This window comes from Ursus americanus, chromosome 21, assembly GCF_024610735.1.
Source record: "Ursus americanus isolate L20-20 chromosome 21, mUrsAme1.1.p, whole genome shotgun sequence".
Classification (NCBI taxonomy): Eukaryota; Metazoa; Chordata; class Mammalia; order Carnivora; family Ursidae; genus Ursus; species Ursus americanus.
In genome coordinates, this window is record NC_142147.1 from 16,860,757 (window position 1) to 16,885,253 (window position 24,497).

General features: G+C 38.2%; 1 pseudogene; it reads right to left on the minus strand.

The window, feature by feature from the left end:
- The window catches only part of LOC123798379 (AP-3 complex subunit beta-2-like), a 30,845-nt pseudogene extending 9,114 nt beyond the window's left edge, over positions 1-21,731 (minus strand).
- Positions 21,732-24,497: the final 2,766 nt, after the last annotated feature.

The following is a 24,497-nucleotide window of genomic DNA, read 5'->3' on the forward strand; positions in this document are numbered from 1 at the left end:
TTGTAAAAATACCAAATAAAACACCAGAAAATTTAATACACTTGTCAAAATATTAACCCTGAATATGAATGCAGGAATATAGGACTATTTTAATATTAATTTACAAGCTATTAGAGCAAATCAATACTTCATTGGTTAATAAACACGATAATTTGATTGAATAATATAATGGGATCTATAGTCAATTTCCCTTCCTCACAAATAGTAATTTCTTCCCCTAGATTTCATTTATAAAAGGATAAACAAGGTTCATCTTAAACCAATAGCCAAAATAACAAGTTAATAAAATATATCCTAGAATTTTAATGTTTGGGGACAAATAGGTTTCCTTTGATAAACTGATTTCTTTTTAAAAACCTCTTTTTCTTGGGAAGGGGGTAAAGCATATGCACATAATATATAAAAACTAGGGTATTTGAGGGGGCTTGTAAACCCCAGAAATTGAGTGCAATATTTGAGGTACCTCTGCACTCAAGGCATTACTTTTAAAATAGAGAACAAAAGCCATAATGATTGGGATATCAGACATCTTTAATAGTATTTTAGAAATTCTGACCATTTCAACAAGCTGTAGAATTCATTCATGCATTCAATCATTTGCCCATTGAGTTATCTCTTTAATCATTTTGAATTTTGTTTTTGTACAGGAATTAGGTTACATACTAGAAAATACAGGTGATAATACTCAAAAAATAATTACAGGTGACATCCTTCAAAGAAAATCTTTAATCACTTTCAAATAAATTTTGGTTCAGTAAATTAATCAGGGATAAGTTCAATTTAGAAAAAAATTCCTATTTTTCTGCCTAATTAGTTTACAATGCATGAAAAATATGCAGAATATCAATGACATGAATTATCTAAGAGTAATCCTGACAAAAACTGAGTAGCAGAATATGTGTTAAAAGTGTGGATTTTACCAAAGGGATAGAAAATACATGAAGAAATGGAAAGAACTTGAATCTGTCTGAAGGGAATATCCAGCATCATCCACACACACCCCCCCCATATATTTATATATATATATAAATACATATATACGTATATAATATGTGTATTTATGTATTAATTTGTGAAAACTTCAAAAATCTCAATCTTTGGAAAACTTTGGAAATTAATTAAATATTGCAAAAATTAGAGTCTTTCGAACAGAAATTTTGAGTATAGTCTAAAGAAGACTGAAGATTATTTTCTTATCAGCTGTAAGAACATACTATAAAGTGAAAATGATTTTAAACTTCTGGACATTATACATGAAACCAAACTGATCAGTAGGACAAAACAAATAGAACTTCAGCCTCCTTGGAAGATACAGAGACATATTTTTTTTTAAAAAGCTGAGGGAGATCTATCATAATCAGTGGGAATAATGATAGATAATCCAACAAGTGATATTTAAAAATTCTACAACGTAAGGGTAACTTAGACATCAAGGTGTATCACTCCTTCATATTATGTATCAATAATGCTTTAACTGATAAAAAAGTTTATATGTGAAAAAGATGACATCTATGGAAACAAGTACGGATAAGCACACCCACATTTGGGAACAATAACAATAATTGATAATAGTTATGATAAAATTCTTAAGAAACATATGTGGGTAGAAAGTTAAATGGTAGAAAAATGTCACATTAACAGGAAACCACGGAAATGTAAAAGTGCAAAATAATGACAAAGAAATAATGCCCCAATTTGAAGCACTATAAAATTTAATAAAAATTTTGCCAGTAGTAAAATAAAAAAAGGATATTAATGGAAGAATTTCTAAAGGGGTAATACAAATGGTCAATAAACTTGCGAAATACATAATAAACTTTATACTGATGCAAATGGAAAAAACAATATGCCATTTCTTACGTATTTAACTAGCACCTGATAAATGACTGGAGATTTTATAGAGAAACAGCCTCACTAACATCTTGCTGGTAGAAATGTGAATTGATTTCATCTAGAAATCCATTTGGTGATGTAAATCAGAAGACTTAAAATATTCTAAAATTTGACCCAATACATTCTTGTTTAGTAATCTATCAGAGAAATGATCATATATGTGAATAAATATTTGATTTTAATAACAGATACAGTGTTTAAAAATCGAAATAACATACATGTCTAAGAGGGAAATTGGCAAGTAAATTATAATAAGCCTTATAACTATATTTTAGAATAATTAAAAATCTCATCTTGAAGCATTTAAAATAACAGGTCAATGTGAGGTACTTGGCTGGCTCAGTTGGTAGAGTATGTAACTCTTGATCTTGGGGTTCTGAGTTCAAGCCCCACCATGTTGGATATAGAGATTACTTTAAAAAAATTAAACCATAAGGAGTTTAAAAAATAAGAAAATAAATAACAAATCAGTGCAAAAGTTATGTATGTATACATATGTATGTGTGTGTACGTATATACACAAAGAATATGTATATATACAGAAAATAAATGATGGTTTATAGTGCACATTTACCAGAATGTCATCAATGGCTATGTCTGGGCTTTTTGAATATAGATTCTTCTCTACCTTTTATTTTTTATTTTATTTTATTTTATTTTATTTTATTTTATTTTATTTTATTTTATTTATTTTTGTCCATTAGTTTTAAACTTGAGACCTATTAATTTCTGAGTGTGTAGCATTTCCATGACAGAGCTTCACTGTTTCTATGGATACCTGGAAACTGAAATCACATAGAAATATTTGTTCAATATATACTCTCCTGACACAGCATCACACGTTCCACCAGACGAGGAACTTAAAAAAAAAAAAGAAAAAGAAAAAGAAAAAACTTTTTTGTCCAGTCATCTTTCTCCTTCCTCTACCCATTTCTATGAGTCTGTCGGTGAGCATGACTTTGTATGATAGGATATGGAATTTATAACATAGGTGAATGATGGGAAAGAGAAGGAGAGACAAGAGTAGAGAGCAGGAAGAAATAGAAAGAGGTAGAAAAAGATAAGGTTTGCATAGGCTGGCAATTCAAGGGAAATGTTATATGTTGACTAACTGTTTAAGCAAGAGAGACGCTTGAGCACTGCTGGATAGAGAGATAATTTGAGTATAAACAGAAGTGGGTGATGAAGTGCTGTTTTGGGATATGAACGGGATTCCCTTTAATATTCCCCAAGAGATGCAAGGAATATTTGGAACCTTTCTATTATTACTTTTATTTGCTGGACTCTATTTTTAACACAATGCCATGTTGTTCAAGTATTAGGACAAATGTGAAGCTGAGATTTATTAGGGTCACAAATATTTATCTGAGGGAAATTTCTATAGAGGTTTAATCAGACTTTCAAAAAAAAAAAAAGTCCATGCTCTTAGTTGAGAACAACATGCATGTATATTATATTTGCAAATATATTTATGCCTAGAGGGGAAATACTATATAGAATAATTTTCAAGAGGCATTCCTTCAGTGGTGATCACTTCATCCATCTTTTTTGTTTTAGGGTTTTGTTAGGAAGGCAACAGAATCTCAGCATTTTCCCTTCAACTTCATCTAAGATCTTCTGTAATAACTGAAACAGAATCCCAGTCAAAAAAAACATGACGACATATTCAAAAGCAGTAGAGTTTAATGATAGGACTTTTACAAAAGTGTCACTAGGATTGTAAAAAATGAGGAAAGTGCAGTAGATCGCCCTGGGTTTAGAAATAGAAGGTGGTGCTATTCCTAGATGTCAGGTGTAAGGAGACATTATTGGAACCTGGGAAGTGCTGTAACTATAGCAGAGGGACTCCTCAAAAAGGATCCTATACATACTTCCAAACCTAGATCCATCAGGAAGGGAGCCATGAATATAAATACCATGATCTCTGTCTCTTTCCACCCTCTCATCTCCAGCCACCTCCTCCCATCGAATGTACCCAGTGGGACTCCGGAAAGCAAGGAGGCCTCCTTGGTACAATCCATATATGTCAGGCCTGGTGCATAAGCTGATCTCAAGAAACAATCAATGAATATCCAGAACATTTGAAACTATTACCTATCAGACAATTCATTATCTCCATATGTGAAGTTGACTTCACAACATGCACATAAAATACGTTAAGTATAAGAATACCCTGACTACTGGGGTGCCTGGGTGGCTCAGTTGGTTAAGTGTCTGCCTTCGGCTCAGTTGATGATCCCAGGGTCCTGGGATTGAGCCCCACATCGGGCTCCCTGCTCAGTGGGGAGTCTGCTTCGCCCTCTCCCTTTGCCCCTCCCCTTGCTTGTGTTCTCTCTCTCAAATAAATAAATAAAATCTTCAAAAGAAGAAGAAGAAGAAGAAGAAGAAGAAGAAGAAGAAGAAGAAGAAGAAGAAGAAGAACCTGACTACAAAGATAATGATGGGGCCTTGTGTCTGTAAATGATTATCAGTTTCTCCTTTTAGAATCTGAACTACTAGAGGCATTGCCACCTACTCTGAAAAGGAGCATTTGAGCTCTGGGGAATTGAAGAACAATCTTTGTCTTTTCATTCTTTTTTACTTCAGTTTAATTTATGTTTACCATCTTCCCAAAGTGCTACATTCAATCAAAAGATGTGTTTTTGGGGGCGCCTGGGTGGCACAGCGGTTAAGCATCTGCCTTCGGCTCAGGGCGTGATCCCAGCGTTATGGGATCGAGCCCCACGTCAGGCTTCTCCGCTGTGAGCCTGCTTCTTCCTCTCCCACTCCCCCTGCTTGTGTTCCCTCTCTCGCTGGCTGTCTCTATCTCTGTCAAATAAATAAATAAAATCTTTAAAAAAAAAAAGATGTGTTTTTGGAATAATTTTGAAACATATTCAAATTCCAGATCCACTATTACCCAAGGTGTAGTGATTATTTAACTCCCTTAGCTTCTATCAAAAAAAAAAAAAAAAATCTCCTCTTTGTAAAGAATATTGATACCGATTTCAAAAATAATTTTTGAAGATTATATAAGACAATTTATTAAGAGCATATGTCACTATATCCCCACCAGATGATACTAACAAAACATTAGTTTGAGGCTCAACCCATAGCTCTAGCAAACTTTCCTCTTTTCCCAAAGTAGTAGATTGAGTCCTCCATTTGAGAGAGACTAAGAATATTCTCTGGCTGTCACAACACTAGAGATTTAATAAAAAAAAGCCTTTCATAAATGAGCACTTTTAGCTTAAATGGAGAATGTTTGCGAACTAGTGCGTATAGGTGTAGGTGCATAAGTACGTCTGTGCATGGTCAAGGGTCTGGTTGGTATTGAGGAAAGGAAACAAAACAGCAGGATATAAAGCTTTCACCATGCTTAATAAAGTTGAATGAATAGAACAAAGAAGATTGACTGCTAAGTGGATAAAGCTCTGAACTTTTACCGCTGGGACTGTAATTCAAGTTCAGCTTGATGCCTGATTGCCACGCCTGGGACTCTGGTAGAGGCAATATCTATGCCACCCATGAAGGATGCTGGCATAGGCTGCCTGCAGATAAACAGGACACATTTATTTCCTTCGCTGAGGGCCTAAAATTTGAAGTTTTGTAAAACAAAACAACGAAAATTAAAAATAAATTCTCATGGATTGAGTCTGTGAATCAGGAGCATATTTCTGACAGAGGCCATCATCACCAACCAGTGCATGGTTGACTTTACATCTGCCTTGACAATTTTTCTGTCAGTTAAATTAGAGATATTTAGGGTACGTGCAAATATAGTTGCTTTCAATTCTCTAGAAGCACTCTTGTGTGCCTAGAGGGACCTTCCAAAATGTCTGTTTATGATATACCACTCCAAGCATAAAAAAGTTTTCAAATGTTGAGTTGTGATCAGCTATAAAAGTCATGAATGTTAATAACTCAAAAGATATCTCTGTAAAAACTGTGTGGCATTCTTCCCCTCCCACACCCTCCCCATGTTGCCAGATTACCATAATGCAACATAATATCGTATGATGATAATTGTCTCACCAATCTTCCATGAATAAAAAAGAAATCAGAGGTAAATTCCATTTAATTAAAAGCATATCTCTCTGTGCAGGGTTAGGGATATTGGATGACAGGCCCCTTGTGAAGCACCTGGCATATAACAGAGAAGCAACAAATAACTAGTTACCTCTGAAATATCCTCTCCACCACATCCGTGTGTCCTGCAGTGACACGTGAGCCTTTGCTATCCTTCATTTTCTTTAATACCAAATAAGGACAATAGTTTCTGTTGCACACTGATACTAAGGAAGTTGATTGAAAGGATGTCAAGTACCTAGTATAATGTCTTGCCTGTAGTAGTATTCAATATATATTTTTAAAAATCCTCAATATGCCATAAAGCTGACTCTTTAAATAAAATATGAGTCAGTTAATGAGCTATTGGTATAAATATATACAGACGTTGCTCCAAGTTACAGGCACCGATCTGAGAATACCAGATTCTGAAAATGTTGCTTGTCATCAACAGTTTATTTAAGGAGCCATTCATTCCCATTAAAATTAATCTAAAACTGACAATGTATCTATTCCTGGAAAAAAATAAGTCCAGCATTGTTGTGGTGATATTGATGATATGCATTCATATTTACATGCTATAGATAACTGGAAATTTTGTAACTACATTAACATTTAAAAGAATTCCTGAAGCAGCCAGGCCCTCAGTAGCAACTACGATATCAGCCACTTCCAATTGTTCAGAAAGCAGTGCTAGTTGAAGCCGTTCAATCATCCATGGGTTGTGTCAAATGCCATCTCCTACACGGCTGCACCTGGGAGGGGCACTGTTTTTGTGTACCGTAATAATTTCAACATAAAAAACATACTTAATGCAAACTATTGATCACAATATCATACAGATCCCTGTTCTGTACTAAAAACAGAACAACGAAAGCATGTCCTTCAATAGACTACAGTAGGTGCTGACAGTGTATTAAATACTCCTCCCAAAAACAGGGCTGCACGCCTATCAAAACTGATACTTTATAAGAGAAATCTTACTTAAAAAGGATTAAAAAGTAAGTAAGTCATGGGATTACTGTACAGCATGGTGACTATAGTTAATAATCTGTATTGTATGTTTGAAAGTTGCTAAAAGAGTAGAACTTAGAAGTTATCACAAGAAAGAAATTTTGTTTCTAACTGTATAAGGTGGTAGATGATAACTAGATTTATTGTGGTGATCATTTCGCCATGTATACAAATATTATATCATGATGTTGCACACCTGAAATATAATGTTATATGCTAATTATAACTCTCAGCAGGGAGAGAGGAGGGAAGAGAAGAGTGTGGCCCTGTCTCTGCCTGAAAAATCATCTGGACCAACATACAATATAATATAATACAATAGATATGATATGCTATATTATGCAATATAATATATTTGTATTTCCTTGATACCTAAAATAGATCAATGTAATACATCAGTGGTTTCCAAAATGTATTTCTCTTTTTGAGAAGAAAAAAACATCTTTAATTATGAGACTGTACATGAAATTCTACTTCTCTACTTTCTACTTCCCCATCGCACTTCTCGGGGGTCTTCACTGTGTATCTAGGCTTTGCTGGGTGAGCTGACTTTGAATCAAAGCTAAACTGCAATAAACTAAAATAACACAAAAGCATTAGATTAGGGGATCTAATCTAACAAGTATCTAAATACTGCTAAATAACATGCTAATAGCATATTGGCTCTATTGCTTTGATAATATGGCTACAGACTTAGAAGTTTTTTGAATCCTTCTGAATAGGAGGAGTATCTGATGGACTTTTCACCTATGAAAGGGTAAAGAACAAAAGTTATAAGGAGGGATGTTTCTTTCACTGTAGGTAAGCCTCAGGCGTTCCACCTTGAAGGTCCAGGGACTCCATTTTTAATTTATCTGTGATACAATATAGATCACTCCTAGGAGCACTGATTTCAGTAGAAGGGCTCAAGAAAGCCTATGTGCAAATGGAAAGGGCAAAGTAAATGACTGTTTAAGTATCTGGAGAACTGACTTTTACATTTGCCCTAACAGCGATACATTCAAGTTAGACAGGATTCAGATTCTCAACACTTGGCTTGAAGAGGTTTGTGACAAGAGCTGAATGTGCAACCATGTCAGGGACCTTTAATGTGATGCTTCTGTCCCCACAATGGAGTTTTAACTCTTGGCCAGGCAAACGTGTCCTTTGTGGTCTCCCCAGGACAGTGTTTGAATGGGCAGTGCCCACTTGCTCCTCTACACTGATTTTTCCCCCCCAGGCTTACACAAATCCTGGTACATTTGTTGATTGGACATTGGAGATCTGTTTGGGAGTGTTTTCTTATTTAGGTATTTGGTAAGTGCCTAATCTCTGTGATATAAGCACTTAGATCTTTGTAAAAGAGAAGGGGGGGGCATAGTGAACCAATGGCAAATCAGACAAGATCTACTTCTTTGAGGCAAAGCAATATCATGGAAAACCATGGACTTAGTGAGACTTGCCTAGCAGCTAACCCTTAGTCCTCATGAATTAGTTCTGTGATCTTGAGTAATTTATTAAATAGCTCTGAGTCAATTCTTTCAAGTGTATTTACCTCACGTAACAATCATGGATACAAAGTGCCTAGAACCAAGTAGGTGTTCCAGCTACATTTGTATTTCTTTTGTTCTTTGCCTCTTGCCCTTATGATACTTACAGGAGAACTGGGAAGATAAACTCACATACGTATTTTGAGAATTACATGATTCTCTTGCAAAGAAGTCCATCAAACAACACAAACAATATTATCTCTGAAAAGTCAAAGGATACGCAAGTGATTATTTTCTCTCTCCTTAAACCTTTGCCATATGACAACGAGTAATGGCTTTCCAGGTCACCAGTGTTTTTGGTGCAGGTATTTTCCTTTGTATCACAGGTCCTTCTGTCCCTATGTAACTTTTGTCTGTTCTCTAAATTGTTTTATCTTTCTTTCCCTGAGATAAATATGCCCCAAATTCACTCTTCTCCAGTGACATTTTAAAAGCTACTTCTTATATTCTGCTTGCCAGAAAATTAAAGTTCAATATTAGCAGAGTGCCTCATTTATTCATTAAACTTAGAATCAGTGACTTCATGGCTGAACCAGTCTTTAATTACAGTGATAACTTCCAGTATTTACGATTCACTGCTGATGTGTGTTTTGTTCAGTCGGTAACCAATGTTTCTTCTAATTCACAGATGACAGTGAGGAGAGAAAGCAGAAACTTCCTTTGGCTTTATCAAAATGCTGATGAAGAGGAAGGGGAAGAATCAAGAGTGCTTCAGCCTTTGCATGGGAATCCAGCATTTGAAAATGAAAGTTTTTATCTATTAACTATTATCTATTAATTTGGGGGAGACTTAGGAGGGCTATGTGTTTTGAATCCCCAATAACTACCAGGCATAATAGCAGGCATTTTACCCTGGGAAAAAGAACTAACATTTGCTAAGTGGCTAGATAACTAGAAACCTACTTTTTATATGCACATTTCATTGAATCTGCTAATCCTCAGAACATAAAACCTTCTTTTTTGCAAATGAAGAAATAGTTTCCAAAGTCTTACAGATGTAGCAAGTAAGTAGAAGAGGCAGGGATTAAACCGGTCTGAACAACTTTCTGTATTTTACCCTTTAAAAACTAGTTAGTACGACCAGGAAAGTAAAAATCCTATTAACAACCAGGGGATTGTGGAAACGGCACTTCTTAGAGTTATTATATTATTAACATATTTTTCAAACGCAGTTTCTGTATTGAAGGGAATGTAATATGCAAATATTTTAAAGGTTCTTACAAACACATTAAGAACCATCCCAATTATTTTTGTTTTCATTCCAAATTTCTCAGCAAACTTTGTTTTTTGTTTTTTTATATTAAGTCTAAGGTAAATTTCAGAACAACCACTGTCAACATTATTTAAATCTCTTAATAGGTGGAGACTAAGGTTTTCAAGTTGTATTGTATCAGTATGGGTGAAATGAAGAGCATCATTTTGTCAGAATGATTATTGTCAGCTCTCTGAATTGATTTCATAATCGCTACTGACCCTCTTACCTAATCCCACTACTTTAGAGAATGGCTAGAAGCCTACCCATTTCTCATCCAGTTTTTTGTTTTGTTTTGTTTTTTTTCAAATCTCTCCTCTCTCACCTGATCTTGTAGTTCTCTGCTGTTTTTATCTGGTGACCATTCTCACTATATACACTAGACTCTAGACATTTTTTAAATATCAAAATTATTTCTCCTGATAGGCTCTGAGCATATTGAGGGAAATGACCAAATTTTATTATTTTTTTCTATCACTTAAAATACCCATGAACAGGCAAGTACCAAAAGAGCTACGTGACGCAGTCAAGAACTATGGAAGAGACTTAAGATCAAATTTATGGATTTGTGATCAAATCATTTTATGTCACTTACTTAGCTATGTGCACCCCGGCGAATTAATTAAACCCCATCTATATAATGGAAACCCAAAAGCCTTATAGGTTATTTCATGAAACTTTATAAGGCTGTCCTTATTTTCACAGAATAGCCAGAGGTTATTGGACACCTACCACTAGCGCACATAGAATAAGTTACTCACTCTTGTTAAGGTTCAGTTTTCTCATTCACAAAATGAATATGAAAATAATTGCTATCTTGCAGGATTATAATGGATATTGAATAAGGTGATATGACTAAATTTTTTAGCAAAATGTTTCCATAAGTGGTCAACTATTCCAGGTTTCACCACATGCCCCAAAATGACAAATGGCATTCCCTCCTCTTCACCTCTGGTCCACTTCCTCGATACCTGCATGTGTTACTGACCCTGGCAGAAATCGAGAACTCTTTAGAAGAAAAGAGGATAGGTGATTCTGCGAGAACAAGAACAAATAGAGTGGAGGATGGAGGGTCACAGGGTTGAATACATGCCCTTATATTGTTCAATGATAAGAAACATTCCTCTGAAATCATCTTTTCACACAGGAAACAAATAATAAAAGGAATGTTATGGCTCTTTTGAAATGCATCAAGAGAAGTCATGGTTAAAATTCTAACAAGTGAGAGTCATTAGCTAAACAAACCCGGACAGCTCCACAGTCACAGAGATTCCTAACAAAGGCTTGATTTGTGAAACACTCTTAATAGTCCCTCTGCATTTCCCTCAAACATCCCATTTTGTTCCTCTACTGTGGACTCTAAAATGTCATTCCCTATTCTTTCTGCTAGCCACGTGTGTTTAAGAAGTATAGCTAACGTTTCCCTTTATCAATGATCAGAAGAGAGATTCTCTTCTGCATCTCGCTGTATTGATACTCTTTAAAAAGAGGGACATGGCTGAGGAAAATGAATCAATTGATCCTTTAAGTTTTCAAAATGAAGACTTTCTTTGTTAGGTTTTGCCATTTTCTCACAAATCTCACATGATAAAACAGCAGATCGTTCTCATTACCCCCACTCTAAATAAGACTAGAAAATTATGGATTATGCCATACATAATTTATAGCATTTAAGAGAAAGGGGACCTGATGGAAATACATTTTAATGAACACCTACTGAATGCTGGGCTTTATGGTATTTAATTTACATGTAATTTTCTTGTAATTCTCACAAAGGTGTAATGGGGTAGGAAATATTAACCTCCTTTGCAATCAAGGAAACTAAGGCCAGAAGGTTGAAAATAAATGAAAATTTAAAAAGCCCTCATGGAATAATACATGTAGGAGAGGTGCTTGAGAGAGAAATGGAATGGGAAATGTATTCCATTTATTCACTTTCTAGCAGGGAAAAATATTATTATTACTAACAGTTCATGTTATATTAATACTTCAAATTTATTTTGAGTCTTGTATTTTCATTTTATTTCACTTTTAATATGAATTGAATAATAAAACTTTTAGTTACAATTTTCTTATTGAATTACTTCAGTCCTCCCTCTCCCCCTGCTGCTGAAGTATATCCCAAATTTTACAGAGCAGTTTGCTAAGAAAATCAATCCCCTTTTACATTACCTAGGCGTAAACATGTGCATTGACCCATTAAGGAATGCCTGTTATTTTAGATATTTTTATTAACAGACACTCATCTTAAGTAGTAGCAGAAAAATAAAGCTAATACTTCTGAAATTCGTGTCGAAAATGACCACGAAGGAGATTTGGTGTGGAGAATAAAAGGGTGTGCAAAACTGATTTCATTGAATTTTCAGTATTCTCCCCTCTAATGAAAATAAATATATTTATTCATTTATATAATTATTTATCTCAAATGAGCTCACCATGAAGCACAAATATTTCTCTAACCAGAGGTTTCATATGTGAGCTGTTTTTTTTTTTTTTCTTTTTCACCACCCCTAAACCTGTTTTCTCTTCCCAGTGAATCGAACCAACGTCTCTAATTTCAGCACCTTTTGAAAGGAAATCAGAGTCTCTGGGTGGAGCCATCAAATTGTTCTCTGGCTACAGGTGTGTGTTTAGTGACGCAGGGAAAAGAATGAGGATAGAGAACCCACAAGATATTTTCTCTCTGTTCAATGCCCCGGAGTCCACTCTTGGAAAGGGATCCAGGGTCCACTCTTCCTGAATGCTGTATGATCGTGCTGCATGGGTTACTTAAGTCTGCAAGAAGTTTGATGGCAGGGTGAGCGTCTGTGTGTGTCAGAGGGGGTTCCTGCCATTGTTTACTTTGAGGTAATTTTACTGAACTTTTGTGAGGGCCATAACTATAGAAGACTGAGATTGCATACCCATTTTTATTGCATATCTATTGCACAGACCAACCATATCCTTTAAAAATAAGGATTTGAGAACCTGTTTTCATGTAATAAAAAAATGTTTTGAATAGACATTTTTGCAAAAGAATACCGATTGAAAAGCACGTATAGAAATATTCTACCTCTCAGCAAGCAAATAAATACAAATCCAGCTTCAGCGTTAGAGAAAATGAGCAAATGTAAAAGTTAGAATATTTAATATGAGAATGCTTACAGTTTTACCTTGATGGTGAGGCAAAAATTGAGATAAACTTATCAGAAAACATCACAAAATACATCAAACTCTTAGATATGTCCATAACCCTTAAGGCTTAATCTTATTTCTGGCAATAAATCCTGAGAATTCAATAAACAAAAAATCAAAATCAGCTAAAAGTTAAAATATTCACATTAATATCCATATTGTATATAGCCTTCTTGAAAGTTGTAAACACTTGGAAATGGCACATATGATTGAAAGAAGAGGAATGAACAAATAAATTATGGTGTGCTTTATATGAGGAAATGGTATGCAAAGATTAACTTTGCCTTTGCAAAATATTTTAATATCATGGAAACATGTTTGCTTTATATTATATAAAAAGATATGTATTTTATACATATACTTCATATTATCTCAAAATCATGTACAGGTTAGAATATAAAGCATGAGAGAAGTACGGATTTCCCCACTATTTAAAAGTAGAGTTTTCCTATGAAATCTTTTGTAAGGTAAAATGGCATAAAGCAAAAAAAGGAATTACCATTTTGTAAAAGTGAAAATTTTCTTCAGATTTCTTTTGGTTCGTGAAAATAGGTAGTACAAATGTAGGTTTTTCATAAAAGCAAAGTGGCGTAAAGCAAACGGGGGATAACAGCAGGAGGAAATAGCAGGGAAACCTGTATACCGAAAATGTTATAAAATTATTAGTGACTACATCCAATACGATAGGTACTCCTTTTTCCCTTTTTTTCTATTTTTCTTTTTCTTTTTTTTTTTTTTTAAAGATTTATTTATTTATTTATTTGACAGAGATAAGAGACAGCCAGCGAGAGAGGGAACACAAGCAGGGGGCATGGGAGAGGAAGAAGCAGGCTCATAGCGGAGGAGCCTGATGTGGGGCTCGATCCCATAACGCCAGGATCACGCCCTGAGCCGAAGGCAGACGCTTAACCGCTGTGCCACCCAGGCGCCCCCCTTTTTTTCTATTTTTCTATATCCCAAATATTTTCTCATGAGCACATATCAGTTTTTTAAATGAATAAAAATAAATCTCATCAAAATTATTTTTAACATGACCTTAGCATTTGGAAGGCTTTTTGAGTAGAATCTATCATTTTTTTAAAATCTCAAATAATCTAATCACTGCTACCTCCCCCTTCCCCACCCCCCGGCAACGTTGAAAGATGTCATCTGAGTTGCATGGATTACTCCTCCACAAAACTAGATTACATCCCCAATTCATTATTATTTTAGAAAACTCACCTTTCAACCACCTATAACATGGGCCATCATTCGTATCGAACTTAATTAGAAAACAGTTTGGATGTTGGAGGAATTCCTAATTTAAATCAATTAAAGGGAAAGTTGTCAAGTTCATTTTGGGTTTGCTTTTCTCTACTCTCACAGCAGGACTGAAGAGATCTGTCTTCCCCAATCTCCTTGTCTTCTTCCAGGATTATGTCATAGTGTTCAGTGTGTAAATCTAGGAGCTCATGGTGGCAATTAGCATCTGAGACTCCTGCCACAACTAGGAGAAGGAGCCTGGGTGACAAACGAAGCCATCCCAGGATTTCATGCTGGAGATTTCTTTGATGGGTGCTTTTGTTCACAAATGACATATCTCTAGTTGGTGGGGCAAGGCAACCCTGTAGTCTAGCCCTATTTCGGTTCTATGTTGAGAGCTCTTCTTCCTTCCCTCCCCACGCCCTAAATCCTATTGTGTCACAGTTAATCTAGTTATCAAATGGAAAAAACATGTCAGATAGTGACTATTTAAGGAGCACATTCCTTTCAGTGAGTAGATCATTACAGGTCCTTTACTTCTGCATTGCTAAAATAAGATTCTTTGCCTTATCTGTCACCTACCCATATCCTTGCTGGCATAAAATATGTGCTCCCTCTCCACCCAACTTAGCTAGAACTACTTTCTGTGTACTAATTTCACTCATTTTCATGCCCATTAAAATCATTATCTGCCAAGCAAAGGGGACAAGATATATTCTATATAGTGATTATATAGTAATATTCTAGAATATATATATTCACTATATATATATATATTCTATATAGTGATTATATTCTATATAGTTGATTCTATATAATGATTATAGTGATATATTCTATATAGTGATTATATAATGATTATATTCTAAAATTGGGGCATATGATTATGATCCTTTATATATCTGCCTTATCTCTAGGGCCATGAGAACAGGGACCAAGTTTTAATGATCATTAGTATCCTAGGATATAGATTACTCTCAGTTTATTACTTTGAGTGAGTTAATGAATGAAAAAATAACAGCTGTCTTGTATTACTTTTGACTACAAAAACAATAGAAGATTTCAAAAAGATGGAATTCCTTAAATCTTTTAATGATTTGAGAAAATTATCCAGGATATTTGAAAGGAGACATATCTTTAAATTCTAGATTTATCGTCTGTTATAGATAGGGCGAATCAAAAGAAATTTCTAGCCAAGAGACTATAAAATCCAGACTAAATTACGGTTATGCATGTAGAATATTTAACGGAAAATCCTGTACCACAGATTAGAAGACTTCAGAGTTTCACCTCTATAGTCAAAGTAGTTGTGAAGGTTAAGACAATTATCCAAGTAATTAAGGTGGTAATATTTTCTTTTCTCCTTACATAACTTATGTGTAGCTTTGTCTTCAATCAGATTATAAACTCCGTAATGTTAGAAATCTCCCTCTTCTTTGAGTTTTGAGGATTGCCTCTCCTGAACGGGTCTTAGTAAATACTCATTTGATTGATTATTGTCAACTAGCTCCTGCAGAACAAACAGGCTCCAGAGATACCAGTTACTTTCCTTCCCAGTAACTTTTTCGAGTGTGTCGGTGCCTGTTTACCAGAATCCCTCTGAAGAGACCAGGATGGAGAGGGTGCACTGCTGACACAAGAGGGGTCTAAGGCATACCATTAGCTTTTTTAAAACTTTACTCTGCTTTAAGATCATCTTGGACACTTTTTTAAAGGAAAATTTCTAGGCTCACTCCCAGATATTCTGATTCAATGTTCCTGAACTATAGCCCAGAAATACACATTTTATTTTACGTATTTTTTTTTTGTATTGAGATGTAATTGACATATAACATTATGTTAGTTTCTGGTATACAGCATAATCATTTAATATTTGTATATAAGGCAATATGACCACAATAAGTCTAGGTTTTATATATCATATATATGTATGTTATAAAATAGGGAGAATACTGAGATTTTGCTACATAAATAGCTACAGAAGGCTGGGATGACTGAAGGGAGCAGCTTTTGTCTCCCTCTGCACAGGTCCTAGGAACTCATGGGCAGGGGAATTGGGTGGGAGGATAGTGGTCACGACCAGAGGAAGAGAGGTTCCCCTGTATGCTATCTGATACAAGAAAAGGGAGAGAGAGAGAGAGACTAACAGCTGTTGACTGTTAGCTAGGCAGCTCCAGCAGGCAGGGTGTCCAGGGTCAGCAGGAATAAGCTCCCACTGGTCAGCATCCTTCCTTCCTCCCTTCAAACCTGTACTTGTCAGATGTCCCACAAAGGATGCTATCCAGTTGGCAGTGGCAGTCACTTTTGTGCCACCGTGTGGTCACTCTGACAGGTGTCTGGCAGCTTGAGTTTCTCTGAGGTCATTCATGTCCATCAGCTTTCCCTGCACCTTCTTGAACTCATTCTCACTCATGAACATGGGGCCATCTGCTACTCACTGGGTGGCTGAATGGAGATGTGGAACTGCTGGGTTTGGATTCACAGCTGGAAGTTGAGCAGCTAGGTTGGGTCACAGAAATTAATGCCCATGATGGCAGTGGCAGATTCTCTGGGTGCTAGGGACTCAATTTCAGAATGCTGATGCCAGCAGACAGCTTAAGGGTGACCACATGCAGGCTCTTGATGGGGATGCTGGAGCTCTTGGAGAAGTGGGTATGCATGGATACTATGTGGGTCCCCTGGTGACAAAGGTGGGCTGCTGAAGATCTAGTCCACAGCCAGCCCCTCACCAGCTACAAGGTGCATCAGCTCCTGCGTTCCAACCCCTGACACTGGAAGGGCAGCAAGGGCATCAGGGGAGAGCCTGTGAATGTCAGGCCCTCTAGGTCAGCAGCCAAACAGGTGAACACAACCATGGTGGGAGATACAGACTGGACAGTAGGAGGGAAAGTCTTTTAGATCAAACGAAGACATTTTTTGGCTGCAGGAGTACATGGTCCCCAGGGAGTTTTTTGTTTTGTTTTGGTTTTGTTGTTGTTGTTGTTGTTGTTGTTGTTTTTCTTCTTTTCAGGAGGCAGGTTCCTCCTGTTCTTCCTCGGGATCCAATGTCATCTCAAACTCTGATGAGCTATTGGTGGAATCTCTGCCCTCAGAAGACAAGCCTTCTCCTTGTCCTTCTGGTACCTTCTTCATCTTCCTCCTCATTGTGTTCACTGTCACTCCGTCTTGCTTTCTCCTCACTCTCATCTTGATCTGCATAATTAGACTCACTGCTGGAGTCTTCAGCTGCTCTAGCTGCTGCTCTCACTGACTGACTCACTCTTGGACTCTGGGAGTCTATCTGTGGACTCTGTGGGGGCCTGACTCTTCTTCCTTTCCTCTTCTCCCAGTTGGAGCGCTTGGTCCATCTAGGTACCTCCATGTTGCATGCAGATGTGTTTGGAGCTTCCTCTGGCCAGTTTGGAAGCTCTTGGTAGCCTGTGGCCTTGGCGTTTAGTGGGTTGGTTAGTGAGCCCAGCCCGAAGTGGTCTGCTCTTTGAAGGATGACTGCAAGCCTGTGGCTGGTTTGGGTGCCAGGAAGAGCTTCTTGGCATGGTGGCTGAGGGCTCCACACTACTCTCAAGAGAGGATAAACTGCCAGGTGAAGTGTGCTAGGTCACAGATATCAGAGTTCTGGTGGGACTTGGACAGATTTAGCATATGCTGGGTCAACAGCTTGGTCTGCTTAGGGTGGTCAGGTAGAGCTTGGCCGCCAGGTTGATGACCTGCAGTTTGTGGATGTCTTTCTCTGCTGTGAGGGACTTGGCCGTTTTTCCCAGGACATCAGCCGAATACTGGAGACATGCTCACTGTACTCACCAATGAGCCACGGGATGCTGGCTCAGGCCATGAGCACCTAGGTGTTGTCTGTGAGCTTTGCCAATTTATGACCTCCCCATGCTGTGCTGGCTGCATCTGCAGCAGCTTCTTAATGATGACCACTGACTCTGTGATGAATAGCTCATGAAACAGTAGCTGCACTCGGCCATTGAGGCAGGTATCACAGACTGTTCTTTCATAGCTGCACAGCATCCAATGGCCTGGATCATGGTGCCATAAAGTCCCTGCCCATGCTGTGAATATAGTCTGGAATTTCTGTAGGACAGTAAAGATTCTAGTTTCATTAGCTAGTTCAGCACTTCCAGCTATAGGGTTTTCGTCTGGGTGGAGTTGATTGACCTGATGTAGAAGCTGGGTAGTATTGAAGTATGAAGGTAGTATTCAGGTAGTATTGAAACACACGGGATGCTCGATGGACATGGTGGCTGTGTACTGCACCTCACTGTAGAGAGGCTAGGGTCAGAGATACTGGGACCTTGGATTGGGCAAAGGGCAGTAGTGTGGGGGAAGAGAGGTGGACCAAATAGAATGGAGTAGAAAACAAGTTGGAGGAGGGCAACAGTAGGAAGAGGGCAGGACTGGGGTCAGTACACCAGTAGGTGGGCCAGGATAGAAAGGCTGAATGATGCACCCAGCATGCTAGTGAACCCCCCCTTTTTTTTCTTTTGAGCACAAAATATTTTATTTAACAATTTGCATTTTGGAAAAATAGAAACTCCTGCCTCAGAGGAAGTTTCTTGAATCAAAAGTCTCTGGCAATTGCCGCAGAGAGCAATGGGAAGGGCTGGACTGGAAGAAGCAGGGAGCCAGGAGGGTCTCACATCCCAGGAATCATATCAAGTGCTGACCAGGGATACAAGAGACTGATCCATCAATGAGGCCAGGCCTTTCAAAGTGACAAGAATAAATGAATCCAGTCATACAAGTCTCCAGAACATTTTGGGAAACATTCTTTGGGTCTTTCCTAGATGATCAAGTGAACCAGAAAAATGGGAAGACCTGTGCTAATTACACATTTACACTTTTTACACTTCAATTTAAATTATCATGCAAATTATGTTCTCTCAGCAGCACATACAGAAATTATTACTAATGATTTTTTTTAAGATTTATTTATTTGAGAGAGGGCGCACGTGTGCGTGGGCGAGCACTTGTGCGCAGCAGCTGGGGAGGGGGCGGGTGGGTAGGGACAGAGGGAGAGGAGAAACTCTTCAAGCAGATTGCCCATTAAGCACAGAGCCAGAGGTTGGGCTTGATCTCCCTACCCTGGTATCAGGATCTGAGCCCACCTGAGCCAAAACCAAGAGTCAGATGCTTAACCGGCTGAGCTACCCAGGTGCCCCTCCTAATGACTTTTATAAATATTTAAACCTTTCTTCAGTCGGCTCAGACTTAAGAATGTAACTAGTTTTAAGAATAGTCGGTGAAACCTCCAAACTTTGAGTCCAGGAAGAGGAGGCTTTCCTTTGCAGTTTAATTTATGGCTAACAGTCAACCTATCAGCTAATTGAAGACCTCAAGGTGGAAGGAATTCCCCGTATGTGGATGATGGATGGCACCTGGCAGGGGGAGGAGCCTAGAGTTAGAAAAGATGGTGGCCAGACACTGGAGCGGGGCAGAGGGAGAGTATGGAGCTGCTGTCTGCCCGCCAGCATCCCCTAAATGTGTCTTATGTTAGATGCCTGTACTCCTCAGGCCGAAGCTTTCAGATTAGCAAATGAGCGTCTTTCACAGAAAGTCTGGACACCTCGGGACCTGCTGCCTCTGCGCTGAGCCCTGGGGCGGGTGAGTCCACGGTTCTCAGATTGTTATGTAGCGGCGTGAATGTCGTGGCCCGGAGCCCTCCTGGGCCATTTCGATGTGAAATGTTTTGGGGGCTCCTCCCTCAGCTGCAGGTCTTAAGAGTTGGGGCGACCGGTGTGGGGTTGAAACCCTTTGCATTCAAGGAGAAGCTCCAGGTTTTGCGGTCCCGTCCAGCTGTAGGTGGTATGGGCACCCGGTGGGGGTGGGGTGGGCGGTCTGTGGTGAGATTGTGCCTCAGACTTTCCTACCTGCTTCTGTGTGGGCTTGCTTTCTCGGGGCATGCAGGAGTTATTCAGACAAGCTTTTAGGTTTTTTTCAGAGGAAGTTCCATATATAGATGCAGATTTGGTTTGTGGGGTGAAGTGAGTTCAGGATCTTTTTACGTTGCAGTCTTGAACCCAGTCGAGTTCTGGAGGCTGGAAGTCCTAGAACAAGGTGCCAGCATGGTTGGGTGAGGGCCCTACACATTTTAAACAGGCGTTATTTATTCTTCTACATGTGGGTGGTAATGTGTCGAACAAAGGCAAAAGAAATACAGGGAAAAAAATCAAATTTCCTTACAATTTACAGCCTATTGACAAGTACTTGAGACAGGCAGAGTGACCGTCCTCAAGGAGCTCTAATAGCTCCATGTTAATATTTTGCTAGAAGAAAAGACAACCTTAGCGTGACATTACCCTGGCCTCCAGGATCCTGTGTTGCCTTTAACGTATGAAATCCCTTTGGAAGCTTCCTTTATCACCCCCCCCCCCCCCGCCAAGGTATATGTTAGCAATTATTCTCCAAACATGTGGTCCACTGATAGGCATCTAAAGGGTCTCATGACTAAGGTTTTAGTAGACAGTAGTGAATGACCATGTCTGAATAATAGCTAGCCCTTCAGGGTCCTGGAAACCTTGCTTCCAAATTCCTTAGAGACTTAGGCTCTTGTAACTCCCTCCCAACTTGAAAGTATGTAATCAGTCACTTCCCACAATCCCAAGGCAGCTGTTTTTGCCCACGGGGGCCTGTTCTGAACTTTAATAAAGCCACCTGTTTAGGGCACCTGGGTGGCTTAGTCGGTTAAGCTTCTGACTCTTGGTTTTGGCTCAGGTAATGATCTCAGGGTCAGGAGATGGAGCCCTGTGGGTACGGAATCGGCTAAGGACTCTTTCCCCTCCCGCTCTGCTCCTCCCCTGCTTGTGCTTTCTCTCAAGTAAATAAATCTTAAACAAAACACCTTTTTTTGCGCGGAGGATGTCTCAAGAATTCTTTCTTGATCTTTTGCTCCCGGACCCCGGCATTTAAGATCATAATGTTTGTTTTCTACTCCTCTGGTGCCAATTCACTAATTTACTAATATATCCATCTATCCATCGATCTTTACATAACTCTGGAACATCACTTCTTCTACCCCTCCTGCTCTCACTTAATAGCTCAGATCTTTGTCCTTCCTCTCTGGAGTAATATCAAGAAAGCAGGGTGTGATCTTGCTGAGGCAATCTTGGAAAACAGCAAAATAGGACAAATAATGTGATGGTTTAGTTCTAGCTCCATAGAACTTTTCTTGGAATTAGTGTTCCATCTGCTGATGGACACCTGTCCTCCATCACTGTAACAATCCATGTCCCATTAAAAACATTCAGGCATTATCTGAAGAAGTAAACGGGCTTTTCGTTGGCATCTCATCTCAAGCTATGTCTTCTGGGGAGTTTTGGTGTGTATTAATGCTCCAACAGTGAGATATGTGAGGGTCTGGAGGCAGAGGGCTTCTCACCGTCTTGGTCCTAGAATAAAACACACATAACAAATGAGGAAGACTTGACAAATAAAAGCCAGTTAAGTTCAAAATCCAGCAACTGTATGTTTGCATGCATTTGTAAATGCGTAGGGACATTTTTTTATCCCCCCCAGAATACATACCCTGAATTTTCCTGGGCTTTCCCCAGGGAAGTGAAGTACAATTTGGGAATAGTCATCTGGCCTTTATTATTTTAATAGTTTTCTGTCCGCGTCATCATTTCAAAATTTCTTTTAAGTTGCTTTCATTTTGTTTTACAATTGTCACGTGTTCCAGTACATCCTGAATATATATATTTTAAAGTTGGCAATGATAACACGTTTAAAAATAATTTCCCTTTGTGTATACTACTAACAATAGGATATTTATTAAAAGAAATGTCCCCAGCATCATTACTTTTTTTTTTTAACAGTTTACAGGAAGATGACTAGTTGCAATGAGACATCTGCCCATTAAGGTGTATATTAGGCAGAATTCATTCCAGTTATAATGAAGCATTAAAGTCTCTCACAAATCTATAGAAATTTCCTGGGAGCATTTTGGAAGAGGCTTTTTCCCCCCCATGTCTCACCTGAAAGGAGGTGAGGTAGCTCTTGCCTGAAGTACAGCATCGCTTAAAAGACCCAGGGTTATGTACAGACATATGGATAGATGGATTTATTAGTAAATTGTTGTGAAACCATCTTGACAGATGTAAGGCTATATATATATATATATATGCATACATGACACAGCATGGTATCAACTTCTCTTCACAGTGGACTCTTTATGGGCTGAGACTTATCTAGGGGGTGGCAATCACTGCAGCATGATAGAGGAAGGAGATTTTAAGCCATGGCATTCAGTTTGAAGCATGGGTCTAAACTTTGGCTGCACGTTACAGTGGCCTAGGGAACTTTGAAAACAACCTAGTGGAGCCCTACCTGCATAAATGCTGATTTAATGCTCTAGAATGGGGCTTAGGCAGTAATACCTTTAAAATCTCCCCAGTGGATTCTCATGTGCAAGTAGGATTGAAAATCACTAGATGAGGGGGAAAAAAAAGAATACATCGTAGTGGGTGGCAAAATACATCAGAAGAGCAAACTCGGTAGTGAACAATTGATAAACATGGCAAACTGGAAAAATACTGTGTTATAAGTTATAAGACCAGGCATAAGTTAGGCTAGTGAGGATTCTGAAGCCTGAAAGAAACTGAGTTGTAGGAAAAAAAAGAATACATCGTAGTGGGTGGCAAAATACATCAGAAGAGCAAACTCGGTAGTGATCAATTGATAAACATGGCAAACTGGAAAAATACTGTGTTATAAGTTATAAGACCAGGCATAAGTTAGGCTAGTGAGGATTCTGAAGCCTGAAAGAAACTGAGTTGTAGGACATACCAGGGCAGCACAGTACTTGAGGACACATGATAAAGGAAAGAATTCTTTCCAGCACAGAGATAATTTATTCATCGTACAACCTGGACACTACTTTCTCAACTATACCGGCTCATGGTTCTTGTCAGTTTTTATGGAGAAAGGACTAGACCATCATTTTGGAACCTGCTATATACCCCCATGTAGTCTGTTATCTATATTTACAGTCAGGTGAACATACAGTAAAACACTCGTGGTTCTCATTGCATATTTGGGCATATTGGATCTCAGTAAATCTTTTCAGTTCTGTTCTGGAGAGGTTACTTTGTAATAAAACCTGTCCTAAATTCTGGTTGATAAGGTTCAATAAACATTTATTGGTCACCCAATAGGAGTTGAGTATAGAGCATCTATTCAATAAAATCATAAAAATCCCTGCTGTCAAAGAGGTTACATTATAAGTGAGGGCAGGTCAGTTCAGCAGGGAAGGTGCTTCTTTTTGAGGTATTTTTACCTAGTTGATGAGTACTATGAATTGAATGAAGCAGAGCACTTGGGGTGGGAATGATTCTGGGGTCTCTAGGTAGGTTGGTGAGGGAAAATATGTGAAATGAAGCCTGAGTGACTCTAACAAAAATCTGGGACAAAGGATGTTTCAGAGGGTACAGCAAGTATAAAAGCTCTGGACAGAAATGGAGTTATTAACATCAGCTGGGTCAAAGGATTCACCTGAAAAATAGTTGAGTGGCCAAGTAAGTGTTCAGCCCCTGATTCTCTTCTGCTGTACAAAACAGGTTCAGTGCCATTGCCGAGAATTTGCTGTTTTGCTTAATCAAGAACTACCCAAATGTCCTACCTAACTCCTCACCTTACGCTGAAGACACACATGTATACATAAAGCCCCGTGCTCATATATTTATTGCACACAGCCTTCCAGTGCTCAGTGGGAGGCTAGTTTGGTAATCACACCTATGAATAATTGATTTGGATGAGTCTGTCTTCGTTGGAAAGCACAGCCTTAAGACTATCTCAAGCAAGTATTAGCTTTCTGTAATTCTGTTTCAAATCCACTTCCCAGGTGTTCTTTCTTGGGTCCATCTGTCTCCTCCCTGTCCCTTGCACTGTTTTGTTAGTTGGGGAAAATGAGAGTGGGGCTTTCAGCCTTTGGATCTATCAAGTTTTATGCATGCCCATCATAATGATCCTGGCCCTCTTGTTGACTCAAATCTCCAAAGGCATGAGGTTTTCAGAAGTTGATGCTACTATTAACACAATAAGCAGATAAATAAATAAAGGATTTGCTAGGCTCCAGAAGCAAATGCACTATTCACAAACTTGGATGATTTTCCATATTATTAAATAAGGGGCAAGTACCTTTTTACATCTTGATTGTTTCATGTTTTTAGTATATTTTTGTTATTTGAGTTTGATATTTGAATATTCTTCAGTCTGTTTTTTATTTGAAGATAATTTTCTAAGTTATGTCCAGTAGCTGTCTGTTAAAAAAAAAAAAAAATCCCAGAACCCGTGTTTATTAAAACTTCTGTCAGCAGTCATTCCAAATTACTTTAATACTATTTATTAGT